The following is a 16,023-nucleotide window of genomic DNA, read 5'->3' as shown; positions in this document are numbered from 1 at the left end:
TGTGCTAAGCTCTGTATCCCAAAGTGCACCCCTCACCCCTGTCACGTGCCTTCCGTCAGCTGTCCCAGCTGCGTGGGACAGCTAGCTTGTGTGTTTCCTCACACACACTCCCTGCAGATGGACAGATAGAACAACAACACAGAAAGGTTGCATGCCACACACAGGCAGGAACAAAATAGACAAACCAAAAGGATTGGAGGGTGGAGTCTAGAAGGACGGAGGGGTGGAGTCTAGAAGGATTGAGGGGTGGGGTCTAGGACTGAGGGGTGGGGTCTAGAAGGATTGAGGGGTGGGGTCTAGAAGGAGTGAGGGGTGGAGTCTAGAAGGGCTGAGGGATTGAGTCTAGGAAGATTGAGGGATGGAGTCATAAGGGAAATGATGTGAAGGAATGAGTCTGTCTCCTGGTGGCTAAGTGACAGAGAAATATTATATATATTCTTCTATGGAATATATATGGCTATGGAATATATAAAATTATGGAACACACTAAGTTCCGGACAAACATACAATATACAACCCTGAGAAACAACACTTGAATTGTATGTATATGCAGAGAGAGAGAGAGAGAGAGAGAGAGAGAGAGAGAGAGAGAGATGCTCACACAGACAGCTGTTTCCAGGGCCAGGATGTATGTGGAGCTCAGCTGTAAACTGATTGTGCTACGTGCACAGGACCCTTGGTGTCATCCCTCAGCAACCTCCCCAAAGGGAATAAAGGTCACTCTACCTGTAATGATTAGTCTTCATTGTCAAGTTGATTGGGTCTTAGGTTGCCTAGGAGACACACCTCTGGATGTGACTATGGGGGGCATTCAGAGAGGTGTAGCTATGAAGACCCACCCTGAACATGGGCAGCCCTATCCCATGGGCTGGGGGGTCTGTACCAAATAAAAGAAAGGGGCCTAAGAAGTCAGCTGTGTACCAGAATTCTTTGCTCTCTGCCTCTTGACTACAGCTAGAACGTGACCAGTGGCTCTGTTTCCCTGCTTCCACAGATTGACTCCATACTTTCACTACCATGAACTTTCTTAAGCTGTAAGCCAAATCTCTTTGGTTCTTAAGGGTTTTGTTGTTGTTGTTGTTGTTGTTGTTTTTTTGTTTTTTTGTTTTTTGGGGTTTTTTTTTGTTTTGTTTTGTCAGGTATTTTGTTACAGCCGTGAGAAGAGTGACTAAAACACTCTCAACAAGTGGTGGCCGTTGGTCTGTGGACAATAAGACACGGGCAGAAGTTTCTGAGGACAGGACCGCCAACAGGGGCACACATCTTCTTTGCTCTTTTAGATCCTTCAGACTGGTCCATTCCCTGGCTCGCAGGCAGAGGCTGTGAGCCAATACAGAAAAGCATTCTGCAGGTTTGATGATGACGGAGGACCCTTTCCCTCTCAGGATGGAGGAAATTATAAAGATCCCAGCAAGAGAAGCCCAACCCATGTCCAAAGTCTTCTTGGCTCTTCTTCACCACACAAAGAAAGAGGAAGGGAGGGAACACCCAACCTGTCAGTCAAAGTCAGTCAGACGGACCACAACAGGACAGATGGACTTGAGCAGCGGCTTGAAGATAGCTGAGTGTGTGGGGGAGGGAAGGGGGAGACATAGAACTCAGCAGAAACCCACTAAGAGTTTGACAAGGAACACAGATTGCCCCCCCCCAAAGCTATACACGAGGTGTTTATCTACTTTTAATTTTTCTTTCCAATGACTTCAGTTGACGCCCAAGAGGAAGGTTGACTATGGGCAGGTGATGGAAAAAAATGATGGGAGAGCTTTTCGGGAGGCCAAGGTGGCTGGAAAGAGGACTCAGAGCATCTAGGCTCTCTTTCTGCCAAAGAGAGGCAGAGTTGCTGAAAATACACGTACCAGTGGCACAGAGGCACAGGGACACTGAGACAGAGCTCACACTGTACCCACCACCAGCCCCATGGGAGGCAGCATTTTGGAGCTAGAGCAAGAGTTCAGGGAGATGATGGTACACAGAAGGTCCAGGCCCTAGAAGTGCAACAAGACACGGAGAGGAGCTGGAGGGCCAGTCAGTCCTACCCCAGGCCCAAGGAGTATGGAGCAGGGGAATGTGGGGTCTGCTGCAGTGTTAGGGGTCACCATTGCAATGGAGCCAGACCCAGAGCAATGCCCATTTGGCTAGATGGATTTCATGCACGTGCGAGTGCATGCTTGGGTGCACACAGATACACACACGCAGACTCCAATGGTCCAGCAGGAACTCGACCCATGTCTGGTACAAATACTACTTCACATTCTGCCCAGCCGCCCAGAACCATTCTAATATTATGGCACAAAGGCAAGAAAAAAATGAAAAAGAAAAAAAAAAGAGAAAAAGCCTGCTGTCAAGTAACAAGACAATCAAAACCAAGAGATAGAAAACAGTGAATGATAGACATGGAGACACTAAACACTGACAATATTTCCTGCCTAGCCGGAGGTCTGCAGACATGGGGATGAATAATACCAAAGACCACGTGAAGTGCCGGCCCCCAAACTGGATGACCCACAGAGCTCATGACGGACTTAGCTCCAGCAAAGGTAGGGTCATGACCTTGACAGAGGTCCCTTAAAGATCAACCAAAGCATAGCATCAAAGAAAAGAGAGTCTCTTAAAACAGCATGAAAGAGCAGGAGCGCAATTCCAAGCCTCTAATGAGGGCAGAATTGAAATTCTAGAACTGAGAAAAAGAAACCAAAGGATGCTAGGAGACGTGAGGGGAGAGAATAAAGGAAGGAAATGAAAGATGGTCAGCCAGGCTCGGGGAGATGCAGACAAGGTAAATATGAAAGAGAGAGAGAGAGACAGAGAGAGACAGAAAGACAGAGAGACAGCGAGAGCAGAGATAGATAGGGAACCAGACAGACATAGAACAGACAGAAAGACAGAGATACATGCAAACAGAGAAAGACAGAAACGGAGACAGATGTCAGGGAGGCAGCAAGAAGAAAAGTAAACACAGTATACAGAGGAAAGACACAGAGAAACATTGCCAAACATTGTAGCAATGAAAGGAAAGCTTAGTGAAATAACTTAATAGATAGATAGATAGATAGATAGATAGATAGATAGATAGATAGATAGATATGATAGATATGATAGATACAAACTCCCATGATACCTACATACATACACACGTACACACTTACACACACATACACACAAGTTCCTGGATTCCATTTCCATACCGAAAAAGGAAAAGAGAGAGGAAGGAAGCAAGAAGGGAAAGGAGGAAGAGAGGAAGGGGAGAGGGAAGGGAAGGGAACAGAAGGGGAGACAGATGTATATCTTAAAAGAAAATGAGTGAGATGCCTTTCAGAATGGATGTGCTGGGGATGGGGGAGACGGTGAGCCTGAGGTGCACACTGGAAATCTTTGGCTGATGAATTGCTCTGAAGGTAGAGGAGGAAGCCGATGACGGCTCAATACTGGGACTCTCCTGCAAGCCCTGGATTTTACACCTTAAAATAGTGGATTTTATTGTATGTGAATTATGCCTCCATAAAGCAGAAAGAGAAATAAACACCTCAAACAGAAACGGAAAGAATTCAGTAGCAGGAGACCAGAACAGGAACAAATGTGACCCGTTCTCTTTATCGGAACCATGGGCTACCAGACAGAAATTCTACCCGTGCCAAGAAAGGAAATTGTTTAAACCCAAGTAAATGGGAAAGAGTCCCTTTCCATTTTTTTTTAAACATAGTGGGATGATTTTTTTCTTTTGTTTTGTATTGTTTTTAAAGACAGGATTTCTCTGTGTAGTTCTGACTGTCCTGGAATCTCTACATAGACCAAGCTGGCCTCAAACTCAGAGATCCATCTGTCTCAGCCTTCCAAGTACTGGGATTAAAGGAGTGGACATCCACCGCCCAGCTTTTAATTGGGATGTTGTTGTTGTTGTTGTTGTTGTTGTTGTTGTTGCTTGCTTTTGATTGTCTTCAGCTAGAGTCTCTCATAGTCCAGGCTGATGATAGATAGATAGATAGATAGATAGATAGATAGATAGATAGATAGATATGATAGATACAAACTCCCATGATCAAGGATGACTTTGAACTTTTCATCCTCCTGCCTCCACCTCCTGAGAGTGCTGGGATAGAAGCATGTGCCAACCACACACCCAGCTCATTCCTTGCTGGGGCTCGAACTCTGGACTTTGCGCATTCTAGACGAGCACTCTACCAACTGAGCTATGTTCATAGAAAGAAACTGACCAAGTGAAGAAGGAAGGGCAGATTACTGTGGGCTGGACGATCCAGGAAATGAGGGCTAATGTAAGAAGAGGGGGGAAGAGGCGTGGAGGTGGTGAGGGGTTTATCTGTGTCCTGTCTTTGGAAAGTGACTTAGGAGTAATTAGAGAGATGCCTTCCATGGCTGAAAGGAGCATATGACAGGTCTTAGGACAGCCACTTGAGGGACGCACAGTTAGAGATAATAAGTCAATAACGGCAAGTCAAAAATTCTGAATTAACCCAAGAACAGATGGAGAAAAGACTGAAGGAGGAGAGGACAAAAGACATGAAACAGAAGATAACTGGCAAAGGGCAGGGTTCTATCCCAGTCACAGCAGGAGTGAGACTTAAAGACAGATTCTCAGAGTGGGGAGTGCTGGAAGTGCTGACTGCCGAGCATCTGGGAGAAACACATAAGTATAGACCTGGAGTAAGGTTACAGGAAGCGGGTGAGAAAGGACACACCACACAAACACTAAACAGAAGGACTGGCAGAGGGGTGCGGTCTGATTCTGCTGGAGAGATGGCTCAGAGGTTAAGAACAGCACCCAGAGAGGATCATAGTTTCCCAGCTTCCCAGCACCCAGACCAGGAGGTACAGGGAGAGTTGCCTGTAACTTCAACTCTAGGGGATCACATACACACAAACACACACACACACACACACACACACACACACACACACACACTCCCAAGATGATAGATGATAGATAGACACACTCATAATAGATAGATAGATAGATAGATAGATAGATAGATAGATAGATAGATAGATAGATAGATAGATACATAGATACATAGATACATAGATACATAGATAGATACATAGATAGATACATAGATAGATACATAGATAGATACATAGATACATAGATACCTACATAGATAGATACATACATAGATAGTTTACACATATACACACTCCATAGATAGATAGATAGATAGATAGATAGATAGATAGATAGATAGATAGATAGATAGATAGATTAGATTAGATACAAACTCTCATGATACATACATACATACATGCACATGTACACACTTATACACATACACACACACACACACAGTCACAGGACTGTAACAATCAGATACACAATGATGACAGTACACAGTTGTAGAATGATCAGGTGAGTTCAGCAAGGTCACAATGACAAAGTCAACAGAGAAAAATAGTGCTCGAAATTCAAGATTGGGAATTCAAATTGATTGATTGATTGATTGATTGATTGACTGATTGAGACAAGGTCTCATGTAAGCCAGGTTAGCTTCGAATTCACTGGATAGCCCGGGATGACCCTGAACTTCTGATTCTCCTGCCTCTGCCTCCTAAATGCTGAGACGGCAGGCATGCGCCACCACGCTTGGGTTATGTGGTGTTGAGGATGGAACCCAGGGCCTTGCCCTGGCTAGGCAAGCACTCTACAAACTGAGCTGCATTCCCATTCCCCAAATTCAAATATTTTTTAAAATACCATTTATAAGTGAACCAAAGAAACGCAACTATTTTTATTTTATATGCATGAGTGTTTTGCCTCTGTGTGTGTGTGTGAGTGTGTGTGTGTGTGTGTGCCTGTGTGTGCCTGTGTGTGCCTGTGTGTGTGTGTGTATGTGTGAGATGTCTGGTGCCCATGAAGGTCAGAAGAGGGCATCAGTTCCCCACTGGAAATGGAGTTAGAGATGGTTGTGAACCACCTTGTCGGGGCTGGAAATTGAACCTCAATCTTCTACAAGGGTAGCAATGACCTTAACCACTGAGCCATCTCCCCAGTTCACTGTTCAGGAATATTTTTGGAGTATTGAGCCTACTTTGTACCTTGTAATATACATATAATATACAGTGGCCCCATAGTGGAATCTCATAGCTGCTTTCCAGAGTAGAAGGATGTATGTTTGTTTGTTTGTTTGTTGATTTTTGGTTTTGCTTTGTTTTATTGAGACAGCTTCTTACTATGTAGCCAGGTTGACCTCAAACTCATTATATAGCCCAGGCTAGGCTAGTACTTGAAATTCTCCTGCATCAACTCCCGAAGGGTTAGGATCACAGTCAAGTGTGTACCACCATCCTAAGTGTACAGGTGACTGTTTTAGGGTTTTTTGTTTGTTTGTTTTTTAATTGCCTTATGCCTAAATAACACCTATGTAAAACAAAAATCCTATAAGCTAAGAATGGCCAGCCAGAGGTGAAGGGAGTGTGGGTGTTTGGTGATACTGGACCACAAGTATGTCTGTCCCTCCGTGTGGCAAAGCTGTGGTATGGCTCTATTAGATGGATTTGGAAATGGTCTCCAACTGAGTGTGACAAGCCAAGCTGGCCCTTCATGGATCAAGCCATCTTACTCTTGATGGTTCCTCCCTCTGCAGAAACTGGGCGTCTGAATTCACGGTTTCCAGCATGCTCCGGCATCTTCCTGTGAGTCCGCCTTTATTTTCACCTGCTTATGACTGAGGACTAAAAACCTCAAGAATGCTAAAAGATGAGACCCTAAGGTACTAAGCACCCAGCACCTCAGTCTCAGGAGTAGCACATCAGTCCCAAGCTGTACGGATGGGCCTTTGGAGTAAGGGGAACGGTAATCAATTATCTTGCACCTTTGGAAAACCTGTGCCTGTGCTGAGAGCAGTGATTAATTAACACCTTGGAGGTATCTCTGACTGACAAGGCCGGGCTAGGTGCAAACCTTCAAAGACAGAAAGGCACATCAGGGGGTTTATTCAGCAGAGCCTACGCTAGCGTGAGCTCTAACACGGAACCTCATGAAGCCCGAAGCCAGAAATAAAAGAAAGATATCAGCTTTGAAAATCAATCTCACGATGCTGTGGTGCATGCGCTATCATCAACGGTGACAGCGAAAGAATCTTTTACAGTTTTTTTCCAGCACTGCCCCATCCCCCTGCCCCCTCTTCCTTCAAGACTGACAGCCAGGAGCCAGGGAGATGGCTCAGCAGTTAGAGGTATCTGCTGACAAGCTTGATAGCCAGCTTTTGATACCCAGGACCCACACGCACATGGCAGATGGAGAGAAGCAACTCCCACAAGTTGTCCTCTGATTTCAGCATGTGCATCAGGGCACACACACTAAATAAATGTAATCTTTAAATAGTAATAGAAAGTCGGGCGTGGTGGCGCATGCCTTTAACCCCAGCCCTCGGGAGGCAGAGGCAGGCGGATTTCTGAGTTCGAGGCCAGCCTGGTCCACAAAGTGAGTTCCAGGACAGCCAGGGCTACACAGAGAAACCCTGTCTCGAAAAACCAAAAAAAAAAAAAAAAAAAAAGTAATAGAAAATTCAAAAACAAACCTCTTTCTCCAAAAGGGAGCAAAATATATGCTTATTTCAGTCAAAGGGAGCCCCAAGGACAAAATGGCCCCATCAATGGCATCGTGAATTAATTCTGTCTGTTTATTTATCTGTGGTGGTTTGGATATGCTTGGCCCAGGAGGTGGCACTATTAGGGGGTGTGGCCTTATTGGAGTAGGTGTGGCCTTGTTGGAGGAAGTGTGTCACTGTGGGCATGGGTGTGGGCTTTAAAACCCTATTCCTAACTTCCTGGAAGCCAGTCTTTCTCTAACTGCCTTTGGAACAGTCTTAACTCCTCCAGCCCCAAGTCTGCCTAAATGCTGCCATGCTCCGCCTTGATGATAATGGACTGAACCTCTGAACTTATAAGCGAGCCCAAGTTAAATGATGTCCTTTATAAGAGTTGCCTTGGTCATGGTGTCTGTTCACAGCAGTAAAAACCTAGCTAAGACTCTATATATCTATATATATGTATCTATCTATCTGTCTATCTACCTCTCCTTTCTTTCTGATGGCTCCATTCTCTATTGGCCTGGTGCCTCATTGTCAGAAAAAGGCTGCAGAAGCACCTTCCCACCCCGTTACATCAGCAGCAAGCGTCCACTGCATGACATTGGGTCGTGCATCCATCTCTGAACCCAGCTTGGAGGCTGTGATGAGATGATTGATGGAAGCACTGAGTTGGACTTTGTCTTCAAGTCCTGAGCTAGAGAAACAGGTAGACTTTGGAGGCTAGAAGAAGCTGTGGTCATCATTGGCAATATCTTAGTGTTTCAAGTCAGATTCCCATCTCTCACCCATCATGGCATAGAGCGCCTGGCTCTGACTCATGAAAGGTGAGCAGACATGATACGGCGTTACTTCCATACAGAAAACTTGGGTTACAAGCTGTCCCATCACCTTTTTGCCACCTCAGCCCATGAAGAACTGAGAAGGTAAAACCTTCCTTGGAGTGACTTCAGGGAGCCAGCCTCCTCTGGATCCTAAGTCACGAAGAAATGTGACTCAGAACCAAAGACGACATGCAACTGTCACCCAGAGGAAGGGCTGTGCTGTCTTGGTAGGCTGGCTTGTAAGTTAGGAAGGAAATCAAAGCCTGGGTCCACAGAATGTAGGGACCAGTCGGACTCTGGTCTTAGATGCTAAGCTATGGCTTCTACTTCTCAGTGTAACCATCCATACCTCTGTCCTTCTGGGCTTCAGACATTGGAATCACTCACATAGACTGACCTCTCTAAGAACCTCCAGCAGGGCCAAGTCCTCTCTCATCTTTTCCTCTCCTGTTCCTTCCACTCCCATACCCCATGATGCAGAAGCCATAATGCTACCTACCTACCTACCTCTTCTACCTGTGTAAGACATGAGCTGTTCCCACTTGGGATTTTGTTCTGCCTCTATAACTGCCTGAGGCCTTTGGTAAGAACTTCACTCCCCATTCAGGTCTCAGTGTCTCCATTCGAAACACTAGGATGATAACCATACCTGTCTCACACAGCACCAACTCTATACCAAGAGTGCCTAGCACACAGTAAGTGCTGTGCAACTTCAGTGGTGGTCATGATGGTGGTGGTTGTCCTCATGGTGATAACAACCTCGATGACAGTGATGATGGTGATGAAGAGGGGGTTGGAGATTTGGCTCAGTGCTTAAGAGCACTGGGTGCTGTAGAAGTTATGGTGAGTTCTTCCTCCCAGTCCCGTGCTCCCAGAAATAAGACTCGGACTCAAAATATATTTACAAATACCTTGGCCATATAGCTAGGCTCTTTTCTGGTTAGAATCATAATTTAAGAGAGCCCATTTTCTTTAACCTATATTCTGCAACATGGCTGGTTACCTGTGCTCAGGTACCATGCATCCATCTCCTCTTATCTTCCTAGGTGGATCTTCCGGTGCCTAGTTCTATCCCAGAATCCTTTCTGCCTCCCGGATGTCCCACCTTCTATTTCCTGCCTAAGCCATAGGCTTTTTATTTGACAGGTGATGCATCCATACAATACAGAAGCTATTCTCTCTACAGAGTGTTCTTCCAGAGGGCTCTGATGCAATTCCCAGCCTCAGACGGTGACCCATAACCATGTGTTACACTCTAGCCCTGGGGAATCTAGTGCCCTCTCCTGAGTTCTTTGGGCAGCAGGTGCTCATGTGGTACATAAACACACCTGCAGGTAAAACACACATACACACAAAATAAAAATAAGTTTTAAGGAGAGAAGGAGGCTGATGATGGTATTGATCATGGTGATGCAACAATGGCAATAATGATGGTGATGATGATGGAGATGAAGATGCTGCTACTGCTAATGATAATGATGGGAATAAAGATAATGATGATAACAGTTGTGATGATGGTGGTGATGGTGATGATGGTGAGAAGATGACAGTGATAATGACAGTGGTAATGGTGATAATGATGACGGTTGTGGTGATAATGATGGTGGTACTGGTGATAATAATGATGGTAATAGTGATGATGATGCTGGTACTGGTGGTAATAATGGTGGTAATAGTGGTGGTAATGGTGAGAATGATGGCAGTAATAGTGATAATAATGGAGGTAATGGTGGTAATGGTGGTGCTATTAGTGATTGTGATAGTGAATGATGGTGGTAATGGTGATAACAATGGTGGTACTGGTAATAATGATGGTGGTACTGGTGATAATGATGGTAATGGTGGTGGTGGGCGGTGGTGGTGATGACATTGCTGGTGATAATGGTGCTGACGATGGTGGTGCTCTTGATGATGGTGATATTGGTTATGGTGACACTCATGGTGATGACAGTCATGATGGTGTCCAGGGTGCTGATGAACCCAAGGCCGGCTAAACATGCGTTTTCCTTCCTATCGCCAACAGAACCTTGTTTTAAAGGACTCCTGCCCAGCTTTTATTCTTAGCCTTTCAGAAAATACTTGCCGAGTGCCTCCCACGCAGCAGACAATGACCTCCCTGCCACCTGTCATGTTCATAACAGGAAAAGACTCCTGTCTTTAGAAGCTTGGATTCATGATCATTGTAAGTCAACAAGGAGCTGAGCGTGGTGGCGCACGCCTTTATTCCCAGAACTGAAGAGGCAGAGGCAGGCCGTTCTCTGTGAGTTCAAGGCCAGCCTGGTCTATGAAGAGAGTTCGAGGACCGCCAGGGCTACGCAGAGAAATCCCATCTCAAAAAAAAATCAACTAGGAAACTAAACAAGTCATCAAGCAGTGCCTATATGACGATGGAAAATGAGTGGTGTTGCTGCAAGAAAGAAAAAGTAACAGGCCCTGGAGAGAGGAAGAGGCCACGCCCTCTCAAAGCACATCACAGGCCCCATGGGGCTAGCCTCTTCCTAGTCTGTTCATGCCACAGGATGCATGAGGGGGCGGGGCGGGGCAGGGCTGGCTGGATTGCTGGCATCCTTCTCAGACACCTTTCATTAGGAGGGGATAGTCTCATTTAGGAGGGGATAGTCTCTCTGCCTGCTCAACCTGCCAACCTAGGAGTCTATAACACTCACCGGGCTATGCCCCCCCCCCCCCCGAGACTGCGATGAGGAGAAGCTGATTCTAAACCACGCCTGTGGACCCGACCGCATTGAGAAACCATCAATGATCCTGCTCACATACCGTGGGCCAGGTCACACTGGAAACCCATTATCTCTACACCATCAGTCAATAATGTTTCTTTTTCAAAGTCCATTTGGAATTAATTGTTTTTGAAATTATTTATTCTACCCTCAAGGAAGACATCTTGAATGAACCAGAACTAGCAGGCCCTATACTTCCATGCCTTTGCTCTCAGACCCTCCTCCACACACAGAACTACCCACCTGTCCCCCACGACAGTTCACACAATCTCTCCAAACAGCACTCACCCTTCCAAACCCCGGTTTCTGTGTCCTCCTCTGTGCTGAGATTTTTAAGGCTAGGCACCTACAATGGACCCAGTGACTTCCCACGCCTCTACCTCTGATGGTTCAGCCTGCTCCCCCTCTGTGTAGAAAAGCACCGACCAGCTAAGCTTGCCTTATATAGCGGTGCTCCGGGCAGCATGTATAAATATAACTACAAATTAGACCTTTCGTGTTAATAATTGCCTGTTTCCATCCCCACCAACATCGACACGCCAGTGCCCACGAGCAAACTGCTCTGTGCTTCTACTGGGCAGCTGCCCAGCCCTCTCTGGCCCCCTTGCTCACCCCTTCAGACACCAGACTCGGGGTCTGGCAGAATTTACATCATATCTCATTACTTTTCTCGTTACACCATGGTTTATGTCAAGTCGACCGATGACCTTCCAATGACCCAAGTAGTCCCCATCTTGCCTCCTCCAACTCATGGTTTTGGACTGAAGGCTTGTGTGACCCACCGTGCTGATTGCTAAGTGAAAGTCTGGTGTGAGGACCTTGATGGATGGGCTATGTTTTAAGGATGAGACCCTTGTAAAGAGCATCCGTGCCCTCTTGAGAAGAAGCAGGAGGGAGATGACTCCTCTTTCATGGTGGGGGAGAGCAGACAGTCCATCCTCTCAGCCCCCCGTATCCCCAAGCCAGCCATCAGTAACTTAACCTCAGGCTCCTGGCCTCTAGAGAAACACGTGTCCCTTGTCTGAGCCTCCAGGTCACAGCAGCCCCGCCTGACACAGCCACTTCCCTGGCTCACAAGACTCTGTCCTCTGTATCCCTTCCCACCCTGGTTCCCACCTGAGGGACTCTGGGCTCTGGCCCCACAGCAGCTTCCTCTGAGGGAACTGTCCCCTGCTAAGAACCCTCCTTAAGAACAGAAGATGGGGGACTGGAGTGATGGCTCAGCGGTTCAGAGCACTTGCTGCTCTTCCAGAGGTCCTGAGTTCAAATTCCCAGCAACCACATGGTGGCTCACAACCGTCTGTAATGAGATCTGATGCCCTCTTCTGGTGTGTCTGAAATCAGCTACTTATATACATCAAATAAATAAATTAATTAATAAGAAGGAGAAGGAGGAGGAGGAGGAAGAGGAGAAGAAGAAGAAGAAGGAGAAGAGAAGATAGCAAGATGGCAGTGACTGACTGGCTGTCCTCAGAGAAGCCATGATCAGGGCATGCAGGTGAGCAGTGTGGGTCTCCCAGAGAGCCGAGGACTAACATGGAAGACACAGGAAGATCTCTGAGAGCACCGGGGAAAGCAAAGGCCTCTGGGATCAGGGTCTATTCGGCTTGGTTCCCTACAGTAGAATCCTCAGAATCAAAACAAAAAGCATTTCTCACTTTCTTTTTTTTTCTGTTTTTTTTTTTTTTTTTTTTTTTTTTTTTTTTTTTTTTTTCTGAGACAGGGTTTCTCTGTGTAGTCCTGGCTGTCCTGGAACTCACTCTGTAGACCAGGCTGGCCTCGAACTCAGAAATCCACCTGCCTCTGCCTCCCAAGAGCTGGGATTAAAGGTGTACGCCAGGGCTGGTGAGATGGCTCAGTGGGTAAGAGCACCCAACTGCTCTTCCAAAGGTCCGGAGTTCAAATCCCAGCAACCACATGGTGGCTCACAACCATCCATAACAAGATCTGATGCCCTCTTCTGGAGTGTCTGAAGACAGCTACAGTGTACTTACATATAATAAATAAATAAATCTTTAAAAAAAAAAGAAAGAAAGAAATATGGTATATGAGAATTTAATAAACCTTACAAAGCTGTGCTTGGTTAAACTTTCTTTTAAAAAAAAAAAAAAAAAAAAAAAAGGTGTACGCCACCACCACCTGGCTATTTCTCACTTTCTTCATGGAACGCCAACAAGAAAAAGGGCTGAGAGTCCAGTAGGAAAGTCAGAACTGAAAACGGGGCTATGAGAGAAACTTTGAAGAAATGTCTGTTGCGTCTGGGGAAACACAGATGGGGCAAAACAACCTGAATGGCAGAGAGAACACTGGAAAGAACTTCTCAGACCTGCAGGCCAGCTGGACCAGTGTAAGGCTGATGTCATTCCTGTCCTGGATTAGGGGAGGAACTTCTCAAATACCCTAGAATGTAAGGTTGACATCGTCACTGACCTGGATTAAGGGAAGAGCGATTCAGTAAATAGCATCTTTAAAAGAAATTATGGCTGTCCCGTTTACATGTGAGAAAGATGACTCATATCTGAATCTGTAGACCCAGTTGAGATGAGCTGCTCTTCAGGGCAAGCCCATCAACCTAGAAAGCCAAGTGACACAGGGAGGGGCTGTATTTCTTCTGTCTTTGTTTATTTATTTTTTGGTTTGCTTTGCTTTTTGTTTTAAGATAGGTTTCTCTGGTGTAGCCCTGGCTGTCTTGGATCTCCATCTGTAGACCTGGCTGGCCTTAAACTCAGAGATGTGCTGGCTTCTGCCTCCTGAGTGTTGGGACTAGAGGTGTGAGCCATCGCGTCTGGCAATTTCTTCTGTTGTTTCTCTCTTTACTCTCTCCCTCCCCTCTCCTTTCGCCCCTCCCCCTCCCTCTGCTCTTTTCTGCTTCTTTCCCCCTTCTTTCCTCCCTCCCCCTTTTCCTTCCACCCCTTCTCTCTCTCCTCCATCCCTCATGTCACTTTCCTTCCCATCATCCCTACCTCCTCCCTCTCCCTCTCTCTCCTTTCCCTTCCCTTTCTCTCAACCCCTGTCTCCTGCCCCCACCCCGACTCCCCCTCCCCCAAGCTGAGATTTCTCCATCTTCTCCCATCCTTGAACATCAGAGCTCTTGGGTTCCCAGCTTGTGAGCAACGAGGACAACTCAGACTCATCACACAAGCCTATCCCCATGTCATCCTCTGGAGGAAGGGAGATGACAGATGACCATGGGAGATGGATAATCTCCTGGCTCTGTTCCTCTGCAGCAGTGCTGACTAACACAGCCTCAGATAGGACCAGGAGGCAGAAAATTAACTGGGGACTTAGCAGAAAGCAACAACACAAGAAGCCATCTGGATCTAATTGACATTTATGGAGTGCCTCACCCAACGACATCATGATCCACGTCCTTCTCAGATACGTAGGGAACAACCACCAAGATAGAGCGTTATCTCTCTCACACCATAAAATAAAATCTAGTCAATATTAAAGAAGTGAAACCATATCAAATATGCCCTCTGGGCAGTGAGCTTGAGCCATAAATCTAAACAGGAAAAATAACAGGTAAGTCCCTACTCTCTAGGCAATTAAAACAAGGACTCTTATGTGGCCCGTGAGCTCAGAAGTCACCCTGGAGAGAAATCAGAACATGTTTTGAACTGAACGAAATGGAAATATATTATGTCACACCACGTGGGGAGTAGCCAAAGCGGTGAGCAGAGGAAAAAATATAACATTCGATGTTTTTGTTAGAAAAGAAGAAACCTCCTAAATCAGTCATCTAGACTCCTATGAGAAACTAGAAAAAAGAAAAAAAATATGCTTATTAGGTAGGTATATTTTAGGCCAGAAGTGTTATATAAATTAGCACCTCTCTACAGCTTCCTTATTTAGAAATCTCCATAGACTGTGTAATTATTCAGGTAATTCACAGATAAGATGGTTGTTAACTCTTCCTGTTATAGGCCCAATCACTTCCAAGTTTCACCATCTTCATATTTTCCCTCCAAATGGAATTACCTCAGTTCCCACCCCCACCCCCACCACACACATACACACACCTGCACCTCACACGTGAGCACCATGTTCCCAAAGCTCTAGTTGGGGGTTTCCTAATCAACTTCCCCTTTTTGAAGCGGGCGGTTGAGATAGTGTCTCACGTAACCCAGGGTGGCCTTGAAGGCACTATGAATTTGAGGTTGGCCTTGGACTGCTGATCTTCCCGCTTCTGCCTCCCAAGTGCTTGGGTAACAGGCAGAGGTCACCATGCCCAGCTCAGCTTTCTGTTAAAGTTATACTCACACCAATCTTAGGCTGGAATGCCTTTTTCCTAAATAAAGACTAATACCTAATGCTATCTTAGTTAGGGCTTCTATTACTATGACAAAACAAATGACCAAAAAGCAAGTTGTATGTAGAAGAAAGGGTTCATAAAGTCTGCTCTTCATATTCTCCAAGCTCCCACAGAACAGCCCACTGAGCTCTCAACGCACAATGGCTTGCTCTTGCTTCCAAAGTCAGGACAAGAGGAACTCAAGCAGGGCAGGAACCTGGATGCTGGAGCTGATGCAGAGGCCATGGAGGGATGCTGCTTACTGGCTTGTTCCCCTGGCTTGCTCATCCTGCTTTCTTAAAGAACCCAGGACCAGTGTTTCCCATCTGGGGCCAACTGCCTTTCTGTCCCCAGGACACCGTGACTGTTCTTTCTGTGTCAGTCGCTTGTGCCCTGCCCTGGTCTGGGCTCTTATGTTACTGAGGGACCTGAGCTTAGCCCTCGTGCAGCAAGCAAACTATGGGGCCCAAGTCCCTGCAGAGGGACATCATGGCCTCAGATTGTCTCTGTTCCTTTGCACATGTGTCTGGGCATGTAGGCTCTGGCTCCAGTGCAGGGTCTGTGGTGGTGAATCCAAGCTGAGTATACTTGGGGAAAAAAAAAGAATCCACCAGCCCAGAGATGATATCGCC

Source organism: Mus musculus, chromosome 5 (genome assembly GCF_000001635.26).
Source record: "Mus musculus strain C57BL/6J chromosome 5, GRCm38.p6 C57BL/6J".
Lineage (NCBI taxonomy): Eukaryota > Metazoa > Chordata > Mammalia > Rodentia > Muridae > Mus > Mus musculus.
Note: the sequence above shows the minus strand (reverse complement) of the source record.